Here is a 23,721-nt window from a genome sequence, read left to right as displayed (position 1 = left end):
GACAAAGTGGAACAAACTATGGGCACAAAAAAAGATATCAATGGCATCATCAGCAACCATAATGGAGCTCCACAAGGAGAAGATTTATTAATAAAGGTTATCTTAGTGAAAAAGATATTACACCTAGCAAGAAAAAAAATAATGAGAACTCCTTTGAACACTTGAAGAAGAAACCCAATCGCAATCGAATGTTGATAATGATAATATTACATTAATAATAAATGCAACGCTTGACAAGGTAAAGAAAGAGGAAGAGAGAGAGAGAAAATATCAACAACAGAGTGGGTGTCAAAGAAATTATCTGAGCATGGTAATTACAAAGGTATTGGAGATGGGCAGACAATAATTCATGCAATAAATAGAGAAAAAAGTCAGCCTATAGAAAGCTCCACAACCAATAAAATGCAAGGGAAAAGGGAGGAAGGACAGAAAGAGGTTCATATCAGTGAAGATGATAGTTTAAAAGATCAGACCACATATAGTTTATTGTCAGATAACAAGAGTAATCAAGGTAAGAGTAAGATTCAATAGGAATGAATAAAGAATAGTAGAACAAGTTCAAGGGGTGAAGAAACTCAAGGGACTATTAAGAAGTATGTTCAGTCAACTAAAATGAAGGAGATGGCTATTATGGTTGTCCCTATATCAGTATCTTCTCAGGATCCACAAATATGGAACATTAAAGCTCCAAATAAAGTGCTTCATAATATTCTCACACATAATATTCAACATACAATTGAGCAACTCGAGCGAATAGAGGGTAAAGGAGCTTACTCGGGTGTTGACAATGAAGATATTTGTAAAGCAGTTGATTTATCTCATCGGGCTATAGAATTGGTTAAATATGCAAAGAAAGAAAAGAAGAAGATAAGTGGTGATAGTTCACAGCCTAGTAAAGTCTTACCAAAGAGAAATAAGGTGCCACAATATAGTAAAAGATGATAAGTGCTGCAACAATGGAGGATTTCAGAACTTTTTTTGAAACTAGTGACCTCTTAGTTGTCCCTTTTAGAGGAAGTCCTTATACATGGTGAAATGGGAGAGCTAGAATGGATTGTATTTTGTAAAGAGTGGATAAAATTCTCTCATATTTAGAAGTTTAGAATCTTTTTTCTAATATTAATGTGGAGCACTTTGCTAGGAATAGGTCAGACCATGCCCTTTTGTTACTCTCTTGTAAGAATAAGATTGCAAGAGTTTTGAAACGTTTAAGATTTTTGAAATTTTGGATAGAGTATGCAACATTAAGGAAGTAATGACATTGAATTGGGATGATGTCAGATTACAAAACCCATTTCTTGATTTTCTATTAAAAGATAAAACAAGTTAAAAAAACTTTGTCTATGTGGAGTTAAGAGGTATATGAGGATATATTTCAGTAGTTTTTGGTTAGGGAAAAGATAACAAAGATAAAAGAAAAGTTTTTTGAACGTAGCCCTACTTTGGAAAATAGAGAAGTGATGCTAAGAGTCAAGGCATAATACACTAAATGCCTAAATTTAGAAGAGAGTTAATAGCAACAGAAGGATGGATATGAATGGTTTCAGAGCGGAGATAGAAATACTAAATTCTTTCACTGCGTTATTAGAGGAAGGAGAACTTGATTAAAAGTGAGTAGAATTTTGAATGAACAGGGGAGTTGGCTAAAGGATGAGAAGATGATAGCCGATGAACTTGTTTTATTCTAGCACAAGAAGTTTACTCAAGATAGAGACAACACTAACTATTCATTATTGAAGTACATCCTTGAATTAATAAATGAAGAAGACAATGAAGCTTTGGGAGTTATTCCAGATGATGAATTGAAGAAGGTTGTTTTTAGCCTTAATGGAGACAGTGTTTATGGACCTGACTGTCTCACGGGGAGATTCTATCATTCCTGTTCGGATATTGTAAGTTTTTACATATGTAGATTGGTGATAGATTTCTATGCAGGAAATACTTTACCGAAATCAACTACCCATACTAACTTAGTCCTCATACCTAAAAAATAAAATGTTTAATCTTTTCATACTTGAGGAAAATTAGTCTAAGTAATATTGTGAATAAAATCATTTCTAGAATTGTAACACCCCACACTTTTGGGCTAAAGCTGAACCAACATTCCTACGTTTATAGACCCGAACCCAATGTTTTCTACTTAGATTCAAATGTGAATAACATTTTCTTAGTGTAGGAACTTCCTTGGAGATGAATATACATCATAAAAATCTCCTACCTCAAAAGCGTGGGAACTTCTTTGGAGATGAATAGACATCATAAAAATCTCCTAGCTCAAAAGTTAAGTTGAGCACTTCCTATCGATTGACTTTTAGTTGATGATTTTACTTGTGTCAACTTCCAGCGATCACTTCTCCTAAGATATAAAGAATCATGTGGCCTACTACATATAAATTAAAGACCTTCGAGTATTCTTTCTAACTCCACTGACCGTTCGTCAATCGACAAAGCACACTACCTCACCTTTGCTTTGGCCATGCGAGCAAATCCTTTTTGCGGCATCAAAAAGTGTTTTGTTTGATTTATTTTAAGGGCATAAAGGTCTTTTATTATCTCATAACCATTCCCAACCCTCTTTGGATGAATAAATGATCCCAAAAATGTTATATCATTCCACAAAATTCCTAATCATCTCTCCATAAGCAACAGAGGAGAAACCACCTAGGATTTGAAGATTTTAATCTCTAAGGGCCAATTTCTCTACGTTCTCTTCAATTTATCCCAGTCAAAAGGTGTATAGAACTATTCTAAATATCATGGACTAAATTATCTTTTTTTATTTATGGATTTCAAATGATAATTATGTTTGTGTATATGTGCAATTTTGAGAAACAACTTAAGAGCATGAATTAAAATCTTTTGCATATATGAGATGAGTTCGAAAGGTGATTTTGAGCATGAGTTGTGGAATTCCTTTTTTCCATGATGAAATTATGGTCTTAATATGTTATGAATTGTGAGTTGGGTTTGAGAACATGAATTATAAACCCTTTTTTTTGACTATAAGGTTTACGTGTGCCAAGTGTTGGGGTTGTTTTATGAATGATGATACCTCTTGAGCTTAAATTCCTCTTTAACTATTTTGAATTGTTGTTATGCATATTTTCAAAAGGGTGTTTCCCATGATAAAAAGGCTTTCATGTCCAAATGAAGAAATTGCTTGTGATAAATGAAAATATTGGCCACCCTATGTGTAAGTCTTAGAAAAGGAGAGTGTTTGTAGATAAGTTGCATATGCTTTTGAAATTAAAACTAGCATGTAATATGACAAATCTTTTGGTGGTTGTTACTATGTTTTGAATGGAAAGGGCTGTGGATGTAATGTGAAATAATATGACTTGCAAGTCTAGGTATGACGATACCTATAGTGGAGTGCCCTTAACATGAAAGGAAAATGAATACTTGAGCATGCAACATGTTTTAAAAGGATCTAAGAATGGATAGTTATGGTGGTTGTAGAAATCATTTATTGGTATTAAATGGAAAAGAGTAGATTAGTCAATAAGTTATGGGTAGAGACTTATTGGTGTTTATGGAGTTTGAAGGTAGTAGGGATGTATATATAGGTAAGTAAATATGATGTGAGAAAGTAGAATATGTTAATAGATTCTAATGGGTTATATTATACGATTAAGATCGACTATATTATGTGACTTTACTCCCTTGATGTTCTTTTCTCTAGTAGTTGTAAACTAGTACAACATTTGAGAAGGTATGTAGTAGATTCTGAGGTATAGTGGTAATGTTATGGAGGGAATGTGCTTGTAGGTCGTAGTTAAGTGAAATGAGAAATTTGGGTTGATCTCCCCATTTGATGGACTAGTATAATATATGGCATGCTTCATCGGTGGTACATAATTGGTGCTAGATAATAGGCTTGAACTTTAGATGTGGATTGAGGTGGTAAGAATAGTAGCTTAAGATTAATGATACACGTTTTATGGGAGTAAGTTAGTAGGATTGATTTGATGTGTACAATAGCCTAGGTTTGCAACTTGTGGAAAATGAGTGGATAATTATGATATAAATATACATGAGTACTAAGGTAAAACGATGAATTGTGATTGGGTCATTAAGTGGATACGGGCGTAAGTATATACAGGTAGCATATTGTTAGATAAGGTTTTATATGTATAACTTTCATATGTTCCTAGTACATGTTCTTGATTTTGTAGTATGGAGAAGTCTAGAGAGTTGTTGTATGGTGTTCTTTAGACGTGAATTTAGGAAATATAGGTAGGCAATATGCACATTTGGTATAGTTTTATAAAATTTATTAAGTTGTAAGTTATGTGACTAGAGGTCGAATGTTAGTATGTTAAGTAGTGGAGAATGGATCGTTATGTGATATGGAGTGTGTATATGTATGATCATGAGAGTGAGTTGCAGGGTGACAGCTATGAAGGCTAGCGAAAGTTAGAGTAGCATTCCCAGGAAAGAATGCCTTCAGAGTATAGTTTATCAGGGAGAGTTTAGCATTTATATGTATGGTGATACTCCATTGTGTTGAGTGTTGTGCTTGTAAATTTAATGAGAAGATATGTCCTCAAGTCTAGGATTGTGACTTTGATCTAAGGGGGAGATGGTGAATTAAGGTAGTCCCCGGATCTTTGTGTGGTATCAAGTTTCACAAAACTATCATGATAAAGTTATTCCTATTTAAGCAAGATCTTCCCACTTCAATTTAAGAGGTCATTCTACCAATGCCTTATGTATTCAAGTCATGCCTATTCCTAAGGATCGAATTATCTATGCAAATTATGTCTATGTTCCATCCTCCAAACTCAAAGCATTAATCTCCCCCAATAATCCAAGCTTTCAAGTATTTAAGCTCTATGTTATGATTGTTCATGATCCATAACCCCATGTTTCATGTCATGCTTAGTCCTAAGGAACTATGTATTTATATGTTACCGATTTATTTTATGTAAGTATTAGCCAAAGTGATAAAGTTATGCAAAATCATGACTATCTTAGCTCTGAAAATGGGAAGCAATAGATACAAATAGCAATCCTTGTCTCAATTGTTGACTACATGAATCTCGACTTTATATTATACAACTCTTAATATATGTACTCATGTTTTCACACTGTGCCCAGTCCTAAGAACCCATGCTGTGTTGTATTTATGCCAGAACGACTCTCTACTCATGATCTAGACATTTGATATATGAAGCACTTCATGCCTATTGTATTATATCTATAACTTATGTCCCACCTTGAGTAGTGCAATAAGTATAAGTTATAATCAAATAGTGTTACTTTCATTCATGATGCTTATGCTCGGGTCCCTCAATGAATCTCTGTATGTTAGTATGATGGTGGTTGTAGAAGCGTAGTAATGTTTTAGGTAGGGGATTAAATGTTCTTGAATGTGAAAATTTTGATGTGATTTTTCAAGCTAAGGTTATAGGTGAGAGAGGAAAGAAGGATATGAACTTTTTTTATGTGAAATAGTTAGGAAGAAGATATGTGATGAAAATCTTTGTGAGAGTGATTAAATTTGCTGGTCTTATTGGGGAGATCCATGAAGTGGGTGTAGTAATGATAGGCTTGAATGTTGTGATTGGTGAAAACATAAACCAATGTGTTATGTGGTCGGTACTCCTTGATTTAAGACCTGAGGGTGTATGATTATAATGATAAGATGAAGTAATATCTTAAAGGGATGTAGGGTATGGGGTCCCGTAAATTAAGCTAGCACCTTTTACCCTGGGTTAGGCAATTACATGAAAGTTGTAAGCAGTGGGATTTAGACTCTTGTAGTTAGGTGTGTTGTGGCGGGGAGGAATGTAAGTTCAAAATGATGTAGCGGGTTGTTCGTAGTAGAATTCATAGTTAAGAAGTGTTGTTAAGCTTAATGGCTATTTGCCATATCATGTGAGATGGAGAGTACCTCTATTCTCATGTCCCCCAAAATCTTATTTCATGATTAGTACCTATATAAATAAATCGTATGATCACCAAATAAACTTATGCCTTATATTGTGATGATTATGATCCATAGAACTCATGTGCAAGATCATCTCTATTTAAAGTCTCATTATCTCATACTTCGTGCTTACTCGATTCACTTGGCGATGTCATGAAGCTCTTCTTGAGGTCTATGTATGTTTCATTGAGAGAAAATTCTTAGAGTAAGGTTATGTACTTTATTGTATTTTTCTATAACTTCAACAAGTTCCTACCCATCTTTCGGGGATGAATGATCCCAAGGGGTAGATAATGTAACACCTTACACTTTTGGGCTAAATTAAGCCATCTTTTCTACGTTTATAGACCCGAACCCAATGGTTTCTACTTATATTTAAGTGTGAATAACATTTTCTTAGTGTGGGAACATCCTTGGAGATGAATATACATTTTAAAAATCTTCTAGCTCAAAAGTTAAGTTAAGCACTTTCCTATCAATTGACTTTTAGTTGACGATTTTGCTTGGGTAAAATTCAATAGACAATTTCTCCTAGGATATAAAGAACCATGTAGCCTAATATATATCAAATTAAATCCTTCCGGGTCTTCTTTTCAACGGTAACAGCCATTTATCAATTCGAGTTTGAATTTAAAAGTTATGAGTGTATGAATGAGGCACTGTCCAGGGTTCGTATTGGCCCTGCGCTGCGAAGCAATCAACAAAGCACACTGCCTCAGCTTTTCTTTGGCCATGAGCCGCAACGCCTTTCCGGAGCGTAAAAAAGTATTCTATTTGATATTTTTTAAGGGCATAAAAGTCTTTTATCATCCCATAAAATTCCCAACCCTCTTGGGATGAATAAAGGGTCCCAAAAGCGTTATATCATTCCATAGAATCCCTAATCATCTCTCCATAAGAAAGAGAGGAGAAATCACCTAGGGCTTGAAGATTTTAATTTCCAAGGGATAATTTCTCTACGTTCTCTTTGATCTATCTCCGTCAAAAGGTGTGTAGAAATATTCTAAATATCATGGGTTAAATTATGTTTTTTTATGGATTTCGAATGACAATTATGTATGTGTATATGTACGATTTTGAGAAACAACTTAAGAGAATAAATTAAAATCTATCACATATATGAGATGAGTTTAAAAGGTGATTTTGAGCATGAGTTGCAGAATTCTCTTTTTTCATGGAGAAATTATGGTCTTAATATGTTATGAATTGTGAGTTAGGTTTGAGAACACAAATTATAAACCCCTTTTTTCGATTATAAGGTTTACGTGTGACAAGTGATGGGGTTGTTTTATGAATGATGATAACCCTTGAGTTTAACTACCTCTTTAACTATTTTGCATTGTTGTTATGCCCATTTTCAAAAGGGTATTTTTCATGATAAAAAGGCTCTTGTTTCCAAATGAAGAAATTGCTTGTGATAAATGAAAACATTGGCCATCATATGTGTAAGTCTTGAAAAAAGGAGAGTGTTTATGCATAAGTTGCACATGCTTTCGAAATAAGAACTCTCATATAATATGACAAATCTTTTGGTGGTTGTTAATATGTTTTGAATGAAAAGGGCTATGGATGTGATATGAAATGATATGATTTACAAGTCTAGGTATGAAGATACCTATCATGGAGTGCCCTTAACATGAAAGGAAAATGAATACTTTGAGCATAATGCTTGTTTTTAAAGGACTAAAATTGGGTTTAAAGAGAGTTAGATGGTTACCCGAAGAAAGCAGTTGAGTAAAAGGGCTCATTGCCGAAAACTGTATTTTACCGACGCAGGGTTTATAATATGTTATCCTACATGGGAGGATAATTGGTACATCTCACATGAGGGGATTGCTATGGTGTACTCACATATTGGGGGGAGGAGGGGTATAACAATTCACGTACTCCAATCCTTGAGGCAAACTTGGATTAGGGGAATGACTACCGAGTTAAGAGAGGATTCCATATAGCCTGTGGGATTGAGTATATGTAGGGTGTACCATCTAGCTCAGAAGTTGAACAAAAAGTTGATTTCATGTATTTACTTAAATGTTTTGAAATTCTTTTTAGTATGCCCATGTGTTTGATTTCTATTATGTTAAACTGTTTTCATAATGCTTTTAATCATGTTATATGAATTATACTGATTTTGTATTGTTTTGAACACCAATATATTCCAAGTATTGACCGTCCTTCATGGTGGCTACATTGTCTCATAATGTAGGATCTGAGGCTCAGTCCCGCGGTTCAGTTCAACAGTAGTAGATTGTTCCAGGATTTCAAAGCTGGTGAGCATCCCTTGCTTAGGAAGGCATCCTATCCATGTGTCAGTTTTCAGTTGTTTAATGGTCCATTCGGGGGCCTTGTCCCGATTTAGATATACTATTATTTTTAGTTTAGTAGAGCTTCGTAGATCATTTTATATTGGATTTGGGTTTCCCTTTGATACGATGTTATGAAGTTTTAAGTTTTATTATGGGAATACCATGTTATTAGTTTATCTTTCGTACTTTTATACCATATGAGTTGTGCTTATGATTACATGATAAGTGGTCTCTCGAGCCTTTATGGTTCAAAATACCCATCATGGCCACGACCTTGCTTTGGGTAGTGACAAGAATTCTTCATGACAGATTGGACAAAAATTTGCCTAGGCTCATATCTTCTAACTAATCTGATTTTATTAAAGAAAGAAGCATAGTTGATAATGTCTTAGTGGCTCAGGAATAATTTATAGACATTGGGAATAGTCGGAAGCCTCCTAATGTAATTCTAAAATTGGACATAGCTAAAGCTTATTATAAAGTGTCCTGGTTCTTTTGATGAAGGTTATGACAAAGATGGGCTTTTTTCAATTGGGTAGTTGATGTGGTCTGAAGGTTAATCACTAATAACTACTACTCATTCTTATTAAATAGTCAAGTTACTAGCTTCTTTCATTCTACCAGTGGGGTAAAACAGGGGAATCCTTTATCCCATTCTTATTTATATTGATTGTAGAAGTTTTGATAAGAGCCCTAAAGTATCTATCCGAGGATATTGCATATGTAGGGTATGGAATGGCTAAGTGGTATCTTAATCTTAATCACTTAGCTTATGTTGATGATGCCATCATTTTTATGTCTTTTAATGAATATTCCTTGAGAAAAACTATATAAGTATTGAAGGAATGAACCACAATCTGGGAAAAAGGTGAATATGGATAAAAAGTTATTAAATATGCACCAAACACTGCTGTAGATGTTTGTCAAAAGGTGGAGCAGTACACTAGGATGGCAGAAGGTGAAGTCCCATTGAAGTACCTTGGATGTCCATTATCTCATGTAAAAAAGAATAAGGAGCATTATGAAGGTTTATTGGACAGAGTTAAAAGTAAACTTCAGGTCTGGAAAGGTAAGATGCTATCTTATGGTGGAAAAGAAGTCCTCATAAGAAGTATGTTGCAAAGTATTCCAATTTATATCTTATCCACAATAATTTCTCCAAAAAATGTCATCAAGGATTAGCACAAGATTTTTGCTAAAATATTTTGGAACAGTAGAGAAAATGGAAAAGGTAAACATTGGTCAGCATGGGATAAAGTGTGTCTACCTAAAGAAGAAGGGGATTAGGGTTTAGATCCTTAAAGGATATTTATCAGGCAATGTATGCTGAACTCTAGCAAAAATTTTGAGCACAATAGAATTTGTAGACAAATTATTTGTGGAAAAATTATTGCAAGAAGCAAATCCCTGCTCTTGTTCAGGGTAAAGGTGGATCTCGAGTATGGAAACCTATCCTGATTAATAGAGACTCTATTAAATAGGCTATTTGGTAGGAGCCTAAAGGTGGGTCTTCAACTATTTAATTTGACAATTAGACCAATCTTGATTCTTTGTACAGTATACCTTCAGATGTGCAGACTTGTTTTCCCTTGAAGGATACTATAGAGTTCTTAGGAGAGGATGGGTGGAATCATAGTAAAATGCAAGAGAAAATACTGTGGTGAATTATGTCAGAACAAGATGGGTAATCTAAAATATAAAGATGGGGAAGATAAACCTTGGTGGAAAAAATCTAGTAAAGGTGAGTTTACTGTCAAAAGTGTGTGGGAAATTTTTAGATAAAGAGGTGAGATTAATGAAGCTTTGAAGAGTTTATGGTGTAAATGATTGCCTTTTAAATTCTCCTTCCTTGCTTAGAGAGTTTTGTAAGGAAAATTGCCAATAGCTGCACTAATGCGTACTTGGAATTCAAGTATTTCATAAGATTGTTTATGCTACATCACTCCTAACAGAGAAACTATGGAACATTTGTTTTTGAGAAAAGAAATAGAAGAATAGATAGATATAACAGAACAGAGATATAATTTGAAATAAAGTGTGAGGTGATGGAGAGAAATTGATGGAAATTTAAGATGTAAGGTAGTGTATCAGGTGGTTCATATTCTGATCATGTAGTTCTTGTGGAAGAAGAGAAATACTAAATTACACGAGGGAACGTATCATCATAGGAATATCTACTGTGAAATAAATAACTATATCCTATGATTCATCAAGCTTAGGTTTAATATGCAGATTGAAAGGAATGATTGGATCGTTATAGTAGATTCTTTATAGGATTATAGGTCTTTTATCAATTTTTTTAATTTTTTTTTGTTTGGCCACATGGCCATTTTATTAATCATCAAAAACATCCGGCACAAGGACCATTCTTACATAATAAGCCAAATAAATTTTGTTTGGGACCATCCCAATTTCTAAAAACCCTACTACTATAAAAGGTCCCACTATCCAAACTTGAGTGTGCTTTTTATTTTCACTTTCCTTTTCTATGTTGCCTCTTTGATCTCGGTGGAACACTGTCTTGATGGCTCTGCTTCTGTGGATCATTTGTGCCCCTATTCCAATGGATACCAAGCTTCTTGCTATAGAACAAGATCTTAACCAAGGTAAATTCCTTCTTCTTCTTCTTGTGATGCTTTGAGTTGTGCTTTCGTCACTTACTATATTTTCTTACGAAGGTAGATGGGATTGTGTAGGTTGTGAAGGTTGTCTGAGGATGAGGAAGCCATTCGAAGGTGCTCCCAGAGGTAATCTTTTTTCTTCTTTCCCTTCTTCCTTACTAAAAGTCAATAATTTTCTTAAAGACATACTTGTTCGACATGATTGTTGGTGGATCAACACTAGGGTTTGATGCTGCCCTTCTGTACTAATTGCTCAAGCTAATGCCGTTCTCCTATATTTTTGATGATGTATTTTGTGCTAACTTAGCTTAGCAATCTGATTAGCAGGTGTAGATTCTAGAGTTAGGAACACTTGATGTAAATATTATTGTTGCTTAGAATCTGCACCCATTGGTGCTTTGTCTCTGTTTTCTACATGTGGCTTGACGTATTTATTTCTTATCCTTAATGAAGGTATTTGTGTCTTCTCTATGTTGATAATTTGTCTCTCTTTGCTTGGTAATTATTGAAATGAGTGAAAGCTCAGCTTACTGTTATTGTCAATAACTAAATTAGCTATGTAATCTGCTAGAGCATTCCTTTCTCTGTATATGTGCTTAATTTGTATCTCTAGATGTTCCTCAATTCTCTTGATTTCCTCTAGAAACTCAACAACCTCCCTTGGAACCTTCCACTCTCTTTTAAGCGCTCTGACCATTAGCAAGGAATCTGACTCAATCTTCACTTTTCTGATGTTATTCTCTCTGCAATCTTTCTATCAAATAAAAATTGTTAGACGGAGGCTTTCTCCATATGAAAGGATGAAAGAAAACACTAATGGGGCTTCCAGGGGAAATCTACACCCAAGTTCATGTTCCTTCTGTATAAGAAATTTAAAAGGTAATTTAATTATTGTAAAAGGTTCAACAATTCATGATGACTAAGTCTAGCGGCTAAAGTGGTGGCAATTAGAGAGTACTTGAGGTTTTGCAGGGATACTAATATTCAGCAAATGAAAGTAGAGATAGATTCATGGATTTTGGTTCAAATATACCGGGGGGCATGAGAGGCCCCTTGGAGTGTGGTCTTGGAAGTTAAGTCCATCAGGGAATTAATGTTATATGTAACAGCAAAAGTGATACATTTTCTTTGGCTAGGTAACACTCTTGCTGATTATTTTAATGATGTGATTTTGAATTTTGCGTGTGAATTTCAAATTATTAATTTTGAAGACATTCCAACATACGGGAGAATAATCTCAAATTTGGACAAACAAGGTACACCACACATCAAAAGAATTATGTAAAATAAAGAAACTAGTAGATACAGAAAAGCAGGTAAATAATCTAAATAGGGTGTCGATTAACCGCTGGAGGTACCTTGTCAGAAACAAATTTATAGGATGTAGTATCTATGGCTTGTGAGAGGTTGAGAGGATGGAGATATAAAATTCAGTTAATAGTGGTGATGGCAATACAAAATCCAACCAATAGTGGCTTCCAGCTGGAAAATCCATCAATTTATGAAGATTATAGGAACCTAAATCAATATTAAGTACACTAGCTGATATAAAGTGCTCTAAGCTTGAATTTCTTAGATCTGGTGGTGGTATCAACTTTAGGTAAAGTTCAATCCACCGATTTAGGAAACAGAGGGTTGAATATCACAACATGAGGATTAATAATACTTATATTTGATAGTTTGAGATAAGTAATAACATAGAAGGACATTGGGTGGCATAAATCAAAGGCAAAAAGGAAGGTTGAAGAAGACAATCTACTGGAAATAGAGAATCATTTCTTAATAAGCAGTACCTAGAAGTTTCTGAATGTTACTTTCCTAATTTCTTTGTGATATTGTTGTTGTTAAGGTACTATACAAATATTTTTCTTGGTCTAGGCCTCTTTTGGCCAGGTTTCTAAAGAAATTAATTTTAATAAATGGATATTTATCCCTTCTTTAAATTAAAAAAATAAATCAACAATTAGAAGTATAAATACATCCAAGATTAGTGTTTCACTATCTCTCCCTCTTCCCCTACCTCTTTTTTCAACCTCGAATAGTCTGTTCATAGCTGGAGTTGCTGGTGTAGGGGATGCTGCTTTGGCTCTGTTGGATTTAGTATTTATCATCTATTGACAAATGAATAAAAATGACCAGATAGCAATTTAGATCACCAGATACCAACTGAAATCAAGATATAGGACGGAAAGAGAAAAAAGTGATAATTTCATAAAGTCCTATAACCTCTTTAAAAAAAGTACCCACATCTCTGAATTGTTCTGCAAGATTCTACTGGAATCATTTTAGTACAACAAGATCAATGAACCTAAGTCTTTGATACCAACTTTATCATAATCCAAACCCATCACGAGTGATATCCATAATAACCCTTCGGTGGGAGAACCATTTAATCTCTACTACTCAACCAACACTTAACCAAATTTAAGAGAAGATAATTACTCCATTGAATAACCCAATATCTCAAAGTATTCTAATAATAATATCAATGCAGTATTAAACAAAAATCTAAAACAACCCCAAGAATCTGAAAGTCATTGTATCAAAATACTACAATGTCAACAAATGGGTTCAACATAAAAACAAAAGAAAATATGAAGTTCCAAACAAATGGACAAGAACTAAATAGAGACTCATGGATGCCTGCATGATATAGCTCATCCTTGAGTTGAAATGCAGTCTTATCTAAAGTTAAGGTCATGATGATGTCACAAAAATGCTCAACGCTTAATAAAAAGAAGAGCACAAGTAGTATCAGAACAAAGTTACTATTTACTGATAGGATCATCGATCAATTCAAAATTATGCATATAAACATATAATCATAGCTTAGTAAAATAAGTATAACCACGAACACCTAATAATTGTCTTTAACTCAATTATAAATCATTTAGCCTTTTTGAAGCAACACCAAATAACTTAGTCAAGTGTAATTAATATAGATTACATATCAAGTCATGATGATATCTATCAATTATTAACCAAGTCAATAACGAAGACTTAACAATAACTTTCACATTGTCTCAATTACATAAGTAAGTAGAAAACAATAAATTATATGTCATTCCTTTATATTCTTAGCCCGGACCACTCAAGGATCCAATATAATCAACAACGATGAAAATAGAATAACAAAAATCACAAAACCTGATCCACTTCTTAAATCGTCACACTCATCAGTACCTTGTACGCACTTTCTAAGGGTCTTATGATCTTCCACTAGCCATGACCTCCAAGAATCAAGCTTTTGTTTATGCACCAATATCTCATACATCTAATTTCTGTCAACTTTATATCAACCAATCCCGTAAAGATGTCCAAATACCGGTACATCTCATAATAATACGAAGAAATCCCATAAAAATATTTATTACCGACTCATCACAAAATAATAATAATATATCCCTTGAAGATGTCCTTTACCTTCTCATTCCATAATAATAATAGATATCATACCACAATGAGAATAGAATAATCATACTTGTATAATCAAAAATCATTTAATATAACCTCATCATCTGTGATTAACACTTAGGATATCATTCAATGATTTATTTTCCTAGAACATACATTGTAACAAGTATATAAAGAAACAGTTAACATGTATATATAAATTAAGTTGGATTTTTAAATACATTTAACCATTACCTACCTCAATTCAAACATGCAATACTTTAACAAGCTCGAACTTTGTCTTTTCGTACAATTTCAATTTGATTGTGGTCTAACAATAATAATATAATCAAACTTCAAACAATGAACTAATACAGTTCATAACCCCAAGGTCAAATTCATGATCATTCTTTCAATTTTAGAATTTTATATCATCATTTCATTTAACTCTACTAATTTTTTGAATATTATGGTGAATTCTAAGCATGCAATTACAAATTAACAATCTTTAACCAAACTTCAAAATTTTTCAACCAATACACCTAATTACATTTGAAAATTCACCTAGGTATATTTAAGTACTATCCAAAATCAGAAAACTAGTGATTCTAAAGGCTAATTAACGAAAAAATAGTTGGCGGATTAAATTACCTCAACGAAAGAAATTGATAAAATTTAGGTTGAAATCACTCAAAATTACCTCTTTCAGCCCTTAGATGAATGTGGAATGAAAATAATATTTTAGGGATATTTTCAGGATTAGTCAGCACATATTCCATTATAGCAGCAATATCCCGCTACAATGGAATTGGCCATAGCTAACTCCTGCTATAGTGAAAATATTCTCGCTATAGCGATGTAGAAGTAGTTACATGCCTCCCGTTATAGCTGGGTAGGTGAGGTAGAAACTCTGATTTTTTTTTTTTAATTTCATAATTTTTGTATCACGCCCTCAGATTACATTCCATACTAAATTCTTTACATCAAATTCAGTAACGGAAGTTTTACTAACTCGAATTCACTTTCAAAAGTTTCTATGATTCCTTATAATCTTACCTATGATAAAATCACCTCAAATAGTTAATACTTAATTGTTTCATTTTCGGATTACCTTTGATCATACCAGACTTGAATTTCATCTAAGATTAGCCTAACATGAAATTTCTAACTCTTAATTAGAGCAAAACCTTAACCCGAACTGTGTTATTTCTTTTTTTTAATCTTTCATTCTTCTGGATCAATATGATCTAAGAGTAATAAATATTAGAAGAATTAATGTAGACTCCTTGAATATATGAAAAGAAAAATTATATTGTGTAGAATTTCAAATCATGTTCATGTCATAATTCTTTTATGTTGAATTTTATGGATTGTACAACTAATATCAACTACAATTTGAAATAAAGAAAAACATAGTCATCCAACAACTAACCATGTTTATTTTTTATATTAGAAAAATTAAGGTAGATAGGTTTCTTTCATACACACTCGAAATTGGTAAAACTCAATTTTTTTGATTTTCTATTTACAATGTATTTGTTGATTTGTTAACACTCAAAACTCTAAAAGTTTCATAAAATACACACACACAAGAGCAAATTGGCTGAGTTCACAATACATCTAATAGACACTTGAGAATAAGTTTCAAAATGGAAAGTATCTAGATAATAGGAAAACGTTATCATGTGTTTAAGTGTATGTTGAATCAAATCATAGTTCGAATTTAAACAAAATTTACAGGCAAGTTTAAGGGGTCCTTAATTCATTTAATCTAATATATTTGTATCTTAGATATTTCAAATACTGTGCTATTGATTCAACTAAATTCTTCACCTTTACATGTTTAAAAGATATTGAATTCAATTATTGTATAAATATAATAGTATTTATTTTTATTTTGTAAATAAATAGTCGTATTGCATTTAGTGTAACATCAATAACTATTTTAAATAAATTAATTTTCTTACCGTGTTATATGATTAATGTGATGCACACGTGCATAGGGTTATTTTTGTTAACAGTTTTTTATCTTTAATATAGTTAGTAGTCTTCATTAATAGGTAGTTATCACATCCTTTTTATCCACTCAATTTTGTTGCCTCTTTACTTAGGTTTAGGTCATTATTTCAAAACTGTTATAGAGGGGAAAAAATCAATTTAGATTGAAATGATGTGCAATGCAACTATTCTATATTTTGTGACTAAAGTTAAAAAAGAAGAAGCACATCTAAGGTTCATCATGAGCTTGAAGATGACAATGATTATCAACATTTCTACTATTTTCAATTTTCGTTTAATCTTTCATTTGTAGAGAAAGATAATTTAATTAAATCAATTTTATGTGTTTTATTATTATCTTTTGGATGAGTACAACTGACATAGATAAGAGTACATATAGATTGTGTTGAATATATGAGCAAGATTAGAAAATCTCTAAGGTTAAAAGTAAATTATACCCTACAAGATTGAATTTGAAGAGACATAGATTGTAATACGTGAGAATTCGGAAGAATGAAAAAATGGTAGGATTATGATTCACCGCTAATATGCATTTCAGATGAATTCATGTAGGAGAATATAAGCTAAGTACTCCTATAAAAAGAAGCAATTGATCTATATTATCTATCATAAATTTTTTTGAAAGAATTGGACTTGGTATTATGGTAAAAAGAAGGTATTAAAACTCGGCAAAATTTCCTACACACTCCTATATTATTAGTTCTCTTTCATTTTCTTAGTGCTTTTAAGTTTTAACTCATATTTATCACATTATATTGTTTCTATTTTAATTTATTATACTCTGAATCGTATATCGTAATTATTAATTTTGAGCACTATGATAGCTTGTAGATCATATATAGTTAATCAACCATATTAGATAACCTTTTATAGTTTTTTTTATATTATATAGTTATTTATGTATAGAAATCTGGGAGAATTTACAGCTAAAATTTTTGTTGCTATCTGTTAGTTGTTCTACCTATTATAGGTGATAGATGAATATTCGATTGAACTTAAAAAAATTTCTATGTAAATGTTAGATTTAATTGTAGTGTTTAGATATCTTGATTATCATATTATTTTATCACAGTCTTTGTTCTGCTGATATATGTTATTGTTTCTGCTTAATACATGGTAGGTGAATGTTCGGTATAATATCTCGATTATCATATTATTTTTTTGTTCTATTGCTATCTATTTTTTTCCGCTTAATATAGGTGGTAGATGAATGTTCGGTCAAACTTTAAAGAACTTTTGTGTAAAGGTGTTATGATATCTGCTTTTTTCCGCCTAATGCAGTTGGTAGATGAATGTTCGTTAGGAATTTAAGAAATTTTAATGTAAATATTAGGTTTAATCACACCGTTCTTATATCTTGATAAAATATGTATTTATATAATTTAAATTAATATATCATGTATTTTAATGTCAATTGCTACGTTCTTCTTATGAATATATTTTCATTGACCGATATGAGACACACGTTCAAAACAGGTACACTAAGCCAATAACAGATAATATAAGCATACAAGAGATCAATTGCGGTTTCTATTTTATCCAATTTCCTTTTCATGTTTTATGCTTTAATAGGATCAACAAGCACCATGGAAACGAAATCTCTGTAGTTATTTTTGGAAAAAGTATTAGCATCTTCGTCTATATATGCAAATTGACACATTCTAGCAAGGTTGAGCACTGGCATGAGCAAAAACCTTGGTACTCGCGTAGGTTTTAGGCATTGTCGATCCAAATCCTTCCAACAATTCAATATTATCTTTTTAATCTCTACATTTGCTTCTTCCTTTGTGACGCCATATTCATTCATGTAACATTGGACACCTGTTACATCTCCTCTTTCAACTTCTCTCTGCATATATATCAATAATAACAATAATCAATACACAAATTACATAAGAGCTGAAATCATTAGTACTAAACAATTGCCATGAAAAAAGGAACAACAGGTGAAATTTTTTGTACCTCATGTGATACAATATCATTGGATAATCTTCCGGTGATAGCGGAAGCAATGAGAATTGGAGGTTCATTTGCAACCCAGTCTAATGCCTCCTCCGTTGCTTCAATTCCCATGCCTAATAATGAAGCAGTACAAAGATATGGGATAGAGCTAGATTGAATTCCATTCTTCATATATTCCTCCATTGTTGGCACTTTCTTTCCATGATACCATTTGGCCTCTTGAAAATAAGCTCTCACCAACTTTTTCTTCTGAAATTAAGGTACAAGAGTAACAACTCCATAATTTGTTGGATTATTGGATAAACTACTTTGATCCTTCGGTTCACTTGTCACATTTGGACTTGACACGCTTATTTAAAAAATAATGATTGACATGACTATTTTTATCACACTATTCCTTTTAATTGATGTTTAGTATTAGGTATGAAAAACAAGTTGGAGAATAAACAATTAATGCTAAGGGTAGCATTGAAAATAAATAATTGTCTTTTTTTAACATGATAAGTTAAAAGTGACAAGTAAAAAGATAAGATTATTTTTGAAATAATAGACAAGTAAAATTGTCCTTTGGGACTGGCTCACTGGTTTGGAGAGTGGTAGTCCACCACAGCTACCTGGGGATCGATTCTCCCCTCAATGCCTTTGAGCCATGAGCCTGTCGCATGGGGTTTACCTAGTGCGGTTTACATCTCCTATGTGATTTGCAGTCTATTGCACAGTGAAGGGTTTACCTAGTGCACACCATCGGTAGCGGCTGAGGGTGTTCCTGGGGCTAAAAAAAAAATAAGTAAAATTGAACGGATGGAATAATAAATATTCGCCACTTAATTACCGCAAGTATGGCGTAATCGACTCGAAATGACTTGTTCTCCTTCGCCAAATCTTTCTCCGCTTCTGTGTAAACATCTAGAAGAGCAGTGTAATAAAGCTTCATATATGAAGGTAACTCTTGTGCGGCATCAATGTTCCATCTACAACATTTTTTCATGCAGAAATAAGAAGTTAAAGTAAATTATTTTAAAATTTCAAATATGGTTATTTTTTAAATTCTTTTGAAACAAACTAAAAAGAAAATATTGGTAGATAATTTGAAATGAAGAAGTATAATTGATGCTTATATAAAAAAAAATACTACCTTTCTATTGCATTTGTGAGAAGAGTAAGTTCATAAAGTTTTCCATAGGTATCATAGATGTCATCAGTAATCGAAGCAAAGCAAAACGCTTTGGTTAGTATTTTCCTGGCGAGCTTATACTGTGGCTCAAAGTACACTCCCAAAGACCAGGAGTACAACTCAACTATTCTGTCTCTTATAAAAGGTAATGCTTTCGCCAAGTTCAATTCTTTCCACCACCTAAAATAAAAATTAGGATATGAAAATTAATACGTATTGTGGTTTTTTTGACAAAAGGAACAATAATTTTGAGTTGTGATGTTATTAGTTACCTAGTGATATCACATATCTCCCTTTTATGCATCTTCTGCAATATATTGAAGTCCAATGTTGCGAAATTTAGTAGCACTTGATCACTTGATTTATCTTTTTGGTAAAATGATATGTATTTTCTAGTTGCTATCCTAGCTACAGCTTTGTTTATTGGATACTTTAGTGCATTGTTGATTTGCATCGAGAGAGAATTGCTCAATTTAGGCAACATTATTTTCAAGTGAGTGGTGGTGAAATTAACTGCTTCATCCAGAATTTTTTCATGGTGTACTCTAAAATGTCCTGCCTCATACAAGCACAGCAATCCGTGAATGTCTATAATCAATGCTTTGTTGTAATTTCCTTGGTCATTAGTGAACTTCCTAAAAACATCTATTTCATAGTATTGGCAAAGAAAACTTGAGTAGCAATTGCATAATGATAATATAATTAGGAGGAATTGCTTACAAGATGAGGCATAAAACGTTACAATTATTATAGTAAATTAGTAATAAATCAATGCTCATTATAAAATTTATTTGTAATATTATATATATAAGTGATCCAATTGTGAAAATATTTTTTACACTAACAACTTAGGGTGTGTTTGATATGAAGAGAAGTAGTATTCGTAGAAAATATTTTATTTGAAAAGTGAGTGATTTTTTATATTTGCTTAACAACAAAATATTATCACAAAATTATCTTTAATATAATTCAGAAAATCACTATGAGGGATGATGAAAGCAATTTGGGTAGGGGCGGTAGGGGTGGGGGCTCTGGGGTGAGGGTGGGTTTTGTTAGAGGGTGGAAAGAGATAATAAAATACCTACTTTTAGAAACAGTATTCGCTACTTTTATCAGTTCCACTAGTTTTCCTTTTTTTTTTTTTTTTTTTAAATCTAGAGACAATATTCTTTTAAAAAAGTTGACCAACAAAACATGAAGAATAAAAAATATTTTTCTATACCTAACGCACATGACAAGTGACAGTGAAGCATGATATTAGAAGAATAAAAGATCCTTTTCTACACTAAACACACATGACAAGTGAGGCATGCTAGTAGTTGAACACTTCCGCAATCAATTACTGATAGATTGAAGGTTCAAGTCACGTTGAAGAATAAAAGAAAACACTATTGATTTTCCTAAAGGGTGAAGTAGAAAAAAATTCATTACATAACAAGTGAAACTAGCTTTAGTGATTAAACATCACAGCTGTCAATCAATATATTAAAGGTCAAATCACGTTCAAAAATAAGAGGAAATGCGATTGATCCTATGGGGATGAAGTGGGGGGAAAACCCATATTTGCATAGTGCTAAGTGGGGAAGATTACTTACTAGAGGAAACATAAAAACCTTGTTGCCTAAGTAATCGAAAGCTTAGAGCAACAACATGAAGGTCACTTTCATCAATTTCACCAATCCATTCTTCATAACTATTATAGATGTTACACTGATTCCTCAATCTCATTTTCAAAATGGTAAGCTCCTCCAAGCAATTGGATAGTGTTGATAAGGTCAAGTTTTTGCAAAGATTTGGAAGGAGCCATCACTAGCATTTTTCTCACCTTTTCTTTTAGATCTTCATGTTCCTTTTCTAACCATTCATTGGCTCCCTATACGAGTATATAAATGGGATTCAACATATTTGGACACTTAGTCAAGCTAATTATAGTCACTAATTAAATATGTACAAAACAATGTTAATTATGTACAAAATATGTATATTATATATTGAGAGAAAGACATAAAAACCCCTCTAAACTTATTTTAGCAATCTAACTTTACATGTAATTATTTACCCTCTTAATTTCATTTTAAGTGAATTTAATACCCCTAAAAAATAGAGAACCACACTTATAGTGGGATGTGCTCTATACATCTCCACCTGTCAATCTTTTATTCTTTTATACTATATTTTAAAAGTTCTTTTTTCTTTTTCATCCACCAACCTTTGTACTTCATCATACCGTCGCCGTCGAATCCACGAAACCAACCACCAACTACTCCTTGCTCTATTCCTCATCCTCTTCATTTATCGCCACCATCGAATCCTGAAAGCCCTCACTAACAACATCATTGCAATCATCAACTTCACAATATCTATCACCCATTGCAATTTCACCTTCACTTTCATCAACTCCACAATACTCATCGCCAACAATAATTTCACGTCCACCTTCATAAATTTCACAATTCCCACCATTATCATTAATATAAACTCCAAAATACTTCAACATCAACAGTAATTTCACCTCCACCTCCATTAATTCCACAAAACCTATCATCGATATCTACTATATAAACTAAAAATTGAGCCACAAAAATCTTACAAAAATAAATTTGAGTGTGGTAGGAGATTGAAATGGTGGCGAGGAATGAAAATGGATGGTGGTTCACTGTGAGGAGGCGGGCATGAGAGTGGAACTACCAACAACAATGTTACCGTCGTCAATGCCCACCGTCTAACTCCATAAGACCACAACAAACATATGCGGCATGACAATAATCCTTATATAAATATAGTAATATTTTAATTTTTTTTGTGCTCTAAAAATTATTCACAAACGGATGGATCTGGTGATAACGACAAAGTCCATAATTTCTATTGTTAAACATCAAGAGTTTGTTGCTAATCTTATTTAACAGAGGATTATCAACCAAAAAAAATATTAGTCAAGCTATTTAAGGACATTTTTTTAATTCTCCTTGGAAACTTATACCCTTTTGCTCCCTTGATAATTTGAACATATAATTTTAGATGGAGTTGAAGGATGACCATGCATCTGAGCAACCCCACTTGTCATTTAGCGACATATATCATAACTAATTCACTTTTTTTTAAATGCAGAAATGAAAACAAATAGAAGAAAGTAAAAAATAAAACATGAAGAATAAGCATACAAAGTTACGGAGAGATCAGCATAGGCAAGAAAATGGTCTCCCCAAACACTGGGATGATGATTGTCACTCCGACGAGTAATTTCTACCTCACCGCCAAATTCATCCATTTTTTTTCTCCTTTAATCAGAGTTCTTCACTCTTATGAATGTTTGAAGGAGAAAAATTCAAGACGCAGTAAAAATTAATATAATTAGATAAGTGAATTACTTAAAGAAATTTTGTTGAAGCAACAAGTTCACTGAGCTATCAGTCTATTTATAGTGCTTTAAAGACCTTATACTCGCTAGTGATGACGATCAAAGGGCGGTTGATGACTTGATTCCTGTAGTCATTTTTGGACCTCGCTGTAACTAAGTTACACCTAATGTTCTAGAATTATATATTTAGTGTTAAGCTACTTTTTGATGTGGAAACTGATATTTGATAAAAATATCCATAGTTAAAATATAAAATTATTTGAGGAAATTGTTCTGGAGTTTCCATTGAACACTCTAGGAATCATTCCTATTAATACAATTTGAGCTCCATGAATCTAATTGTCTAGTTGTGTACAAGATGTATCCATTTGTAAAGTATATGTGAAGTGAGTGTTTTATTTGTTTCATTTTCTCTTTTGGGGATTGATCGAGGGTGTTGGGGTGGGAGGTTGGGTGGGGGTGGGGGGTGAGGAGTGAGTAAGCTGCCCTTCCTTTCTTTGTTGTAAAGTTGCATTCATTCGACAGAAAGAATGTACAAAATACTGCACTATGTATTGCAAACAACAACAATTACATACAGTCTGCATAAATGTACAAAATACTGCACCATGTATTACAAAACAATAATTACATACACAGTATATTCCCACATAGTGGTGTCTGGGGAGGGTAGTGTACGCAATCTTACCTCTACCTCAAAGATGAGGTAGAGAAGTTTCCGATAGAGACCCCTGCCTCAAGACAAAAACATTCTAAAAAAAAAAAGACGTAATAGAAGTACAAGAGACAATAGTTCATAATAGAACAACAGACAGTAATCGAATAATACTACCACAAAATAAAACAACAATCGATCTACCTGAAATAATAGACATCAACAATACTTCAAGAACAAGAAACTACAAGCATAACACTGCGACTACTACTACGAATAATAATACAAAGTACTCCTAGCT

At 32.8% G+C, this 23,721-nt stretch overlaps 1 pseudogene; it reads right to left on the bottom strand.

The window, feature by feature from the left end:
- Window positions 1–17,409: 17,409 nt before the first annotated feature.
- Window positions 17,410–22,781, bottom strand: LOC124889338 (annotated as a pseudogene).
- Between the last annotated feature and the right edge of the window lie 940 nt (window positions 22,782–23,721).

This window comes from Capsicum annuum, chromosome 12, assembly GCF_002878395.1.
Source record: "Capsicum annuum cultivar UCD-10X-F1 chromosome 12, UCD10Xv1.1, whole genome shotgun sequence".
Taxonomy (NCBI): domain Eukaryota; kingdom Viridiplantae; phylum Streptophyta; class Magnoliopsida; order Solanales; family Solanaceae; genus Capsicum; species Capsicum annuum.
Note: the sequence above shows the minus strand (reverse complement) of the source record. Positions and strands in the feature narration are given on the sequence as shown.